Raw genomic sequence first — 8,228 nt, 5'->3', positions numbered from 1 at the left:
GTTGTCAAAAGTATTGTCGCAATTTCGAGCACCAGTAGAGAAAAGAAAGGATGATCACGCGCCGAAAAATATCTGGTGTTATGACTACCTGGTTTTTAGATAGGGCAAAAAATGCGAAACATTTTGGCGCCGAACAACAACATGGGTCTCCTAGCAGTGCGCTTTGTTTTGAAGAAGACGAAGCCGCCATACGCCATTTCAACCACGTCCTTCTTATCAGACAACGCAGTCGTTGCCATCCGGCGCAGCGAGCCTACATTTCCTCACTTAAAGCCTTCGACGAAGGAATGGGCAACATCCACCGCAAGACTGGCGAGTTGCCAGACGAGCTCACAGGCTTGACGGAAAACGAGGTGCACCTCGTCCAGCAGACGTGGCGCAAATTCACCAGAGAGAACCCCGATTACGGCGTACTTCTTTTCGTCTCCCTGTTCATCAGGCACCCCGAGTACATTCAACTGTTCAACCACTTTCGCGGTAGGCCCGTCGGAGCGCTCAAGGAAGACCCAACGTTCAGGGCGCACGGGTGTGCCATCGGATACCACATCACCTCCATGGTAGAGAGCTTGCGCGACCCGGATACCTTCGAGATACTGGTGTGGCGCAACGCCACCGAGCACATGCGCCGTAAGGGGGTCAAGCCGCTCCACTTTGATGTGATGGGCGAGGTTGTGGTGGATACGATGCAGGCCAGAGATGAACGCCACATGACGCCAGCTGCCGTCGAGGCCTGGCGGAAGTTCTTCGCAGTGAGTAACCCATTTGGCTCCGCTTAGCTTCCAGCCTGCACTGCTCCTTCAGCTGAACGATGTCTACATTTTCTGACGCGAATATGCTATGGCAGAGGTATATAGTGGAAAGAACAAGAGAATAGAACTCGTGTAATTTATTCAAGGATCATGTAGGCTGTACTATATGGCTTGCCTGCCGCTGCAGCTATAATCATTGACCAGTGCTGACGGGCAAGTTAAGTCTGAAAGAAGCAGTATCATGCAGAAACTGGATTGTAGGAGCCATGTCAACTGCACTTGCACTAGAAGGAGTTTTGTTACTCCGAGTTACTTGTAACAAATGTTGCCTAAGCGTACAGAATAAGCACACCAAAGATCTACCTAAGACCTCCGATTTGTGAAACCAGGATATCCAGAAGTAACGACCCTTGGCTGCAGAGTGAAAACGCTATTAAGCTCCCTCGGCCATTTCTGCGCGTCACAGATTTCAAAAAATTAACAAGGAAGGCCTTGAAGCGATTTTGCTATTCCATCAATTCATTCAAGAATGTTTTTCGGTATGCTTCCGCGAGAAAGGTTTAAACAAGACCGAGTAGCTCAACAGCCTTGTAAAGATATCTGGACTTTTCATTATATGAATCAATTTTCGATGGCGAAGAAAGAAATTAGCAGCCGGTTTAGCGCGGCGGCCTAGTATCGAGCAGTATCACTGCTTACGGTTGGCAATTAAGGTCCTTAAGTGCTAAAATTTAATAACCTTAGCCGTTTGCCTTAAAGACCTTTTTCCGGAATGGATTTACAGTGAAGACCTTCCCCTTGAAGGTCTTTAAGATCTTTAAGATAAGGCCTTCGACCAAAAGCCTGTCCCACAAATGCGCCTGCCCTGAAGGGAAATATTTACCTTCAAGGTAAATAGCTAACCCAGATGGTTAGCTGGAAGGTGTACACACCTGGCAGGTTGCCCACAATCCGGCTCGTATGCCCGAAATCGCGGCTAGCAGAGCTGCCGCACTAAAACGTTTGCTCTTTTTACCATTTCCATGATAGAGTTCACCCCCCCCCCTCCCTCCCCTCAGCCGACCAAAGCTGTACATTGTATAATTCTACACAGCTCGCGCGACGTCAATAAAAGGTGTTTACGACCTTGGCCTAAAGGCACATTTGGATAATATGTTCATTTACTGGCCTGCAGTGTCGTGAGTGTTGGCTTTCATCGAACTAAGGCGTCTCTGTCCATTACAGTGCAAAATTGTATAAAACGTTCACTTCACCAGGATGAAAACCTCATTGAGGCATCGACTGCACGCCTACGAGCCACTGTTTTCAGTGAAGCCACTACCAGGCGTCGTGCCTTGAGTGGATGGGCAAACCGTTCCGATCCCTGAACGCGCCGTATCCTGTCATTTGCCACGTCGATGGACGCCGGCTTTTGTGCCGATTGCACTTGTAATGCTTTCGCAATAGAAAGGAAAACAATTGCTCTGAAAATAAATATGGTCGAGCCGGTACTAGAACGCTGCCCATGGGTCGCAAGCCAGGTGCGCTAACCCTCTACCACCGACGAACTTTCGTTCAGTCCATTAGATTAGGGGTTCACTGCAGCCAGCTGATATCGTATATCAGCGCTATCAGATTACACTCTTAAGGCTACTTAAGTCTCCTTCAAGTAACAGCGCAAGAACAAAGACGGGAAGCATAGAACTAGAACACACAACGAGCGCTCGTTGTGTTGTTTTAGTTTTATGTGTCCGGTCTTTGTTTTTGCGCTGTTACTTGACGATGAATAACCAACAAGCTCAAGCTGCTGCTTTGGTTGTCTCCTGAAGAATTCTTTTTTCTGTTTATGGCACTAGCTCAACGAATTCACTTATTGAGTAGCACTCCAGAGTGAATTTCATCCGCGAACGGGCCTGCTGTATTTTATGCTTGTTAAGCTTATCTCGTCTGTCTGGAAGCAATCGTGTAATCATCTTTGTGATAGCTTTGTTTCGTTTGTGGACAAAATGACCTGTCTTCTCTTTAACAACCCTTGCTCGTTTTAGGTACGTTTCTATTTATGCTAGAAGCCCGTGTGCTGTGCGATGCCAGTGCACGTTAAAGAACCCCAGGTGGCCGATAATTCTGGAGGCTTTCACTACGACATCCGAAAGCCTGGGTCACTTAGAGACGTTAAAACCCATAAACTAAATTAAACTTAACACTTCTTTTTGTTCATACTATCCTGCTTCTGAGTGTATGTTTCGTTTTTGGGAGCATTGCTAAAGCACTACATGTCCCATTAGCACAAAAGCCGGCGTCTGCCGCTGTGCGTTGCACGAAATTCAGCGCGGTCTTCCGAAAAAAACTTGGACGATGCCCAACGACGGTGTACGATGTCATATGACATGTAAGCGAGCATGCAAAATCATGAGCGATGAAGCGCAACCTGTTGTTACCTATGATATTGATAAATCGTAGTTATTCATCACTCATAGTCATTGTGAAACGTATCACTACTCAGCACTTTAGAAGACCTTCATTGAAAGGCTATGCGCTATATAGACGTTCACAGGAAAAAAAAAGTAGAGATGAGCGGACAGAAACGCGCTTCTGTCTTGTCTCTACTTTTTCCTCTGAACGTCTACTTAGCGCGCAGCCTTTCGATAAAGCTCGCTTACTAAATAGTACGTTTAAAAGTTTTACTGGCGCACATATCGTCTGCTACAGGCTCTTTGCTATGCCTTCAGCCTGTGCGATTCGTTTCTGTCGTATATACTTTTTTCCTGCGAACGTCTGTTTAGCGCATAGCCTTTCAAAATAGATCATGAACCAATTAGCCAGCCTGTCAGACTGTCTTACGTCAGCGCTTTACAAGTAAGGTAATTTAAGGTGTATCCATAGAGTTTGTACAATGCATGCGTAGCCATGACGCCTAGTCAGTCATTCCTCAATGTAAATAATGGTTCCGCAACATAGCACGACTTAGCGGTTTCCATTTGCGACGTAGCATGACTCAGACCTTGCAGGTAGCGCAGTCAGTCATGACGCATAACTCCGCAGCATTACTCAGTATTCTGCAAGTGACACAATGTACCGTGTATAGAGTTGTACAAACAGTATGCCTTGTTCTGCTTTGTAGCCATAGTCACGACTAATGATCATTCTGAAATGTACTCTACAAGTAAGGTAAAGTAGGGGTACAGAGTTTCTTTAAAACTTTAGAAACATAATGCATGGTGATGCCTCATACTCACCGTTATGACTCATTGTCATGGTGACATGTAGCATAACTCAGCATTTTAACGCTTTCGCAGTTAGGAACGTAAGCAGTCTTTAGGGCCTCCGCCGAATTTTTTTACTGCTCAAGGGTACTTTTTCTTTGCACGTGTTTTACCTGCCTCAACGTGGTCGTGACGTGCCCAGTTTTCGGTGGTTGGCTGTATTTATTCCTTCGGATTTTTTATTAAACCGTCACTTACCTCTTTGGTGCATGCTTTCTCGTGTGTGCTTCGTCTAGTTCGCTATGATTTATGGCATGCTAAGGTTTTACTGCTATGATTTTTTTTATTTCCATCTCTTTCACGTGACTAACTTGTATCTGATGAATGCACAGTATCCCTCGTTTTTGATGTCGTTTTGTCCCCGCCACTTTCTCTCTGTTGATTTCCTTTTCCACAAGCACCGCCTTTAAGAAGATAGTTAGCATTTGCCTGCGGATTGTTACTTTTGTACTCTGTTGCCCGTGGAGCGTTTTGATCATGAATCATGTCGTGAAATTTTCCTGATTTTTTTTCGTTTCGCACAAAACCGTGGATGATACAATAGGATAAAAACATTGATAAAATGCCAATTCTGTCGGAAAAAAAAGCATGCGGTTCTAGAAGTGGAACTTCCAGGAATTCTCTCCAGTTACCACTATCTACTTTGGGGGAATTAGGGGATGTAAACTGCGCTGAAGGTTTCTCGTCCATTAATAACCATTTCGCATTGAGTTGTGGTCCACCAGTAGCGCCAACCATACTCTCTAGGCCTGTGTAATCAGAAAATGAGTTAAACTAGTCAAGCTCACAGTATACTGGCTGACTTAACATAAACAGCATTCAGCTATTCAAATCTTGGTCAGAGTTACGAAGGGGCCTGCTTGCGCTTCATTTCTGTGTAAGCGGCACTCAACAAATCTCTTGTATGGCATTGAGCGCTAGAGTTTCCTCTTTAGGCATGCTTTGATACCACTTTCCCGACCTTCATTGTTTCTCTAAAGCCGCTGCCGTCAATGGGTGAAACCCTGAACGGAATTAGGCCCGGTGCACATCTTTATCGTTAGTCGAAAGTATTCAGCGCAATTGGTTTTATTCTTATCCTTACAATGTGTGTTCGTAAGCATAGCTAGCATTAAAAAAAACTGTTGAAGGTGGTAGGAACTGACGTCGCGCGTAAAAATCTTGCTACTTGTAAGGATGCTACCAGAGCCCCACATAACTGCTTTGAAGAAAACAATTAGGACTGTTTGCTTTTGACAAAGGCTGTTGATAGGCACCTGCTGCTGTGCCTATGGTGGTATGACTCTCGGTTGCTCCGCCCTCATTCGTTGGTTGAGGGGGCCGCACATTGATAAAGGCGAAACGCAAAAAGGTCCCATGTTCTTAGCGAAGTGAGCGCGTGATCAATACCTCTCTGCGTTTGAATCAATCGGTATCGTTTTCCTACGTCGCCCATGTTCGCCTTCACAACTGTTCCGCCAGAATACCATATCATTTTACACCGGCTGACGCTGCCTCTTCCGCGCTGATTTTCGCGCAGTGCATGGTGGCCTTAGTCCAGGACGTGTACGACAAAGCGGCCGCGGAACGCGCCGAGAGGGCCTCGACTGCTTCTGCGGCATCGGACTATTACAGCCGCGCCTCATCCATGAAGAGCGAGACGATGTAGGCGTCGACGCCCTTGGTTACCGCCGCGGTGAGCAACGGGGGCGGCAGTGGTCGCTCAAAGGCACCGGCTGACGAAGCGGCGGCTCCAAAGAGGCCGCCGCGCATTATCCGCAAGCAAACCACCGGCCCCGCCGAGGCCAGGCCGGGAAGCGAGGGGCAGAAGGCGGACGCCGACACTGCGTCGCGGCAGGACAGAAGCGCAGCCAAGAAGAAGAGTGCCGAAGAGAACACGAGGAAGAGCGGAAAAGAAGGTCCCCGTAAACAGAAGCCCTGAATAAGAAACCACGGCGACCCACGCACGATATGGGCTTCAATCTCGTAAAAGTGGCACTCGTAGACACTTAGCGCGGATCTCTGTGATTTGCTGATTTTGCTACACTGACGTTATTATATAGATGCATGCATTCTTATTTTAGGCCTTGGCGTAATTTGTTTGCCCATGCCATAACGAAGATTTTTGTGCAAAGTTTCGGTTTGAATTCGGGTTGACCTATAATTTTTTCACCGACGGATTTTTTTGAAAGCAAGCGCGCAGCGTTTGTTCGAAATAAATCATACATGCGTACGGCTTCTATACTTCTTCTTGTGCGTTTGCTGACAATTGCCGCTATCATGAGGGGAATAATTCATTAAATTTCCAATCTTTCCTGCTCATGCGCAAGGCCCTCGGAAATGTGATGCACAGCACTACGCTCCTCTTGAGGCTATAGATTCAGAGCCATTCAAAAGCCCCATTTGTTGGTTCCTGGCTGCAGTGATGGAATACCTGAATGCTGTTTTATGGTACGCCTAAAATATATTATGCGCACAGCTATCTCATCAACTTTTTTGTTGTTGTTGAGGGCTCACTGGGAAATCGGCTTGCTGACAAACCGCGGGAGCACGACTGTTTATGACCTCGTTAGCAGAAAGTTAAGAACTTGGCCAATGAATCATCATCGCTCATCTCATCCCTGAAGCGTCTTTACTTTCGTGGATTGGGAAATAAGCCCACATGAGCTGGAAAGAATTGCACCTAAAGTATTATTAATGACAACAATGCCAATGCACAGATACAGCACTTCAGCGCAGAAAAAAAATCAGGTTGCCTTGATTAGGTCGTAAATACGGAGGGTTATTAATAATCAACCATCCCACCGCAAGCATAATGATAAAAAGCAGGTCGGTCTTTCTAATGGACTTTTAGAAATTTTATACCGTAGCGATACCTCCACGACACGCCTTTGGTGACTTTTTTCATATTATAATCGGGTTTCAGAGGGAAGTAGTAATCATGCCAGTGGGTCAAATTTAAGTTCCTTAAAAGGAACGTTTCCACGACTTCAAGATCAGCAGCGTACAGTCACCAAATCTCCTCTTATTTCACTGGAGGTCAAATTGTCGGTTTCTGCTCTACAGGGATAGAAACATCCTGACTCTGATTGTCTTAGTAGAGAGTTTTATATGACGTTTTTTGCTTTGCCTAGCACATGCATTGTTGTAAATTTTCGATGCTGCTTATGACATGGGCTTGCTACATCCTACATTCAGTGCTGGTCGCACCATACTAAACCCACAAAAGCACACCCCAAGATCAGTTGAAAACTGGTCAAGGGCATCTTTCGATATGCTTATTGAACGTAGTATGCTGAAGCATATTTTCGAAGTTTCTTTCTTCTCGTCTGCAGCTACTGGAAATAGTTTTGGTAGGATCGCACCAAGTGTGCAGAAGAAAAGTCTGCAGTATCCAAACCCACATTCATCTCACAAGTTCGGTGTTGGAGAAATGTACTACGGTTGCATTGGGACGGTTGCATTGGGACCTGACGGTTGCACTGGGACCGCGCGTCTGAACGTGGACAGTGTGTTTGTGGATTTCAAAAAGGTCTTTCACACCGTGAGGCATCGTTTATTAAATAAAAAAGTCGCCTTTTACAACATTAACCCTAGAGTGATGACATGGGTAACGGATTAATTGTGCTACGGCCGCAGTTTGTGGTTGTGGTTGTGGTGAAAAACGTTTATTGTGGAATAAATTTTTACAGAGAGGTGATTGGGGTAGGCCCTATTGGCCCTTTTCCCTAACAATACTAGGTGGAGCTCCTATTCCGGGGCCCCATTGGCAAGCAACGCCGCCTGAGTCCGGTGAACCAAGGCCTTTTGGGTCTTTAGGTCCTGACAGCCCAGCAGGGCCGCCTCCCAGTCCTCTCTGGTGGGGTTGGGGTTGGGGGGGGGGGGGATAGATGGGTTTGATTGACAGCCCAAACCATGCGGAAGGTGTCAGCCACCTCCCCACAGAACTGGCACGTGCCATCAAAGGATGTGTTGAAATGTTTAAGTACCGCCGGGCACGGTACAGTGTTAGTAAGAATTTTGATGAGGAGGCGCTCGTCAGCGGGATCCAGTCCCTTACAAGGGGCCGGGTAGCGCCGGTGCTCCTCCTTGTAGTAATCGGTGATGTGTTTCAATGTAAGGGCCAGATTCTCTGATTGAAAGTAGGCTTCCAAGGACAGGGAGATTGCCCGGCGAGAGAGTGCGCGGTCGGCCTGATCGGCCTGATCGTTTCCTTGGAGCCCCTGGTGACCGGGGGCCCAAATCAGGTTACGTGGAG

The 8,228-nt window shown here is 46.7% G+C and overlaps 1 pseudogene; it reads left to right on the top strand.

The window, feature by feature from the left end:
- Positions 1-266: 266 nt before the first annotated feature.
- Positions 267-5,912, top strand: LOC149326592 (cytoglobin-1-like; annotated as a pseudogene).
- The last annotated feature ends 2,316 nt before the right edge of the window (positions 5,913-8,228 follow it).

Source organism: Amblyomma mixtum, chromosome 10 (genome assembly GCF_055824585.1).
Source record: "Amblyomma mixtum isolate Tamu chromosome 10, ASM5582458v1, whole genome shotgun sequence".
Lineage (NCBI taxonomy): Eukaryota > Metazoa > Arthropoda > Arachnida > Ixodida > Ixodidae > Amblyomma > Amblyomma mixtum.
The sequence above is the reverse complement of the archived record's forward strand: the minus strand, read 5'-3'. Positions and strand labels throughout refer to the sequence as shown.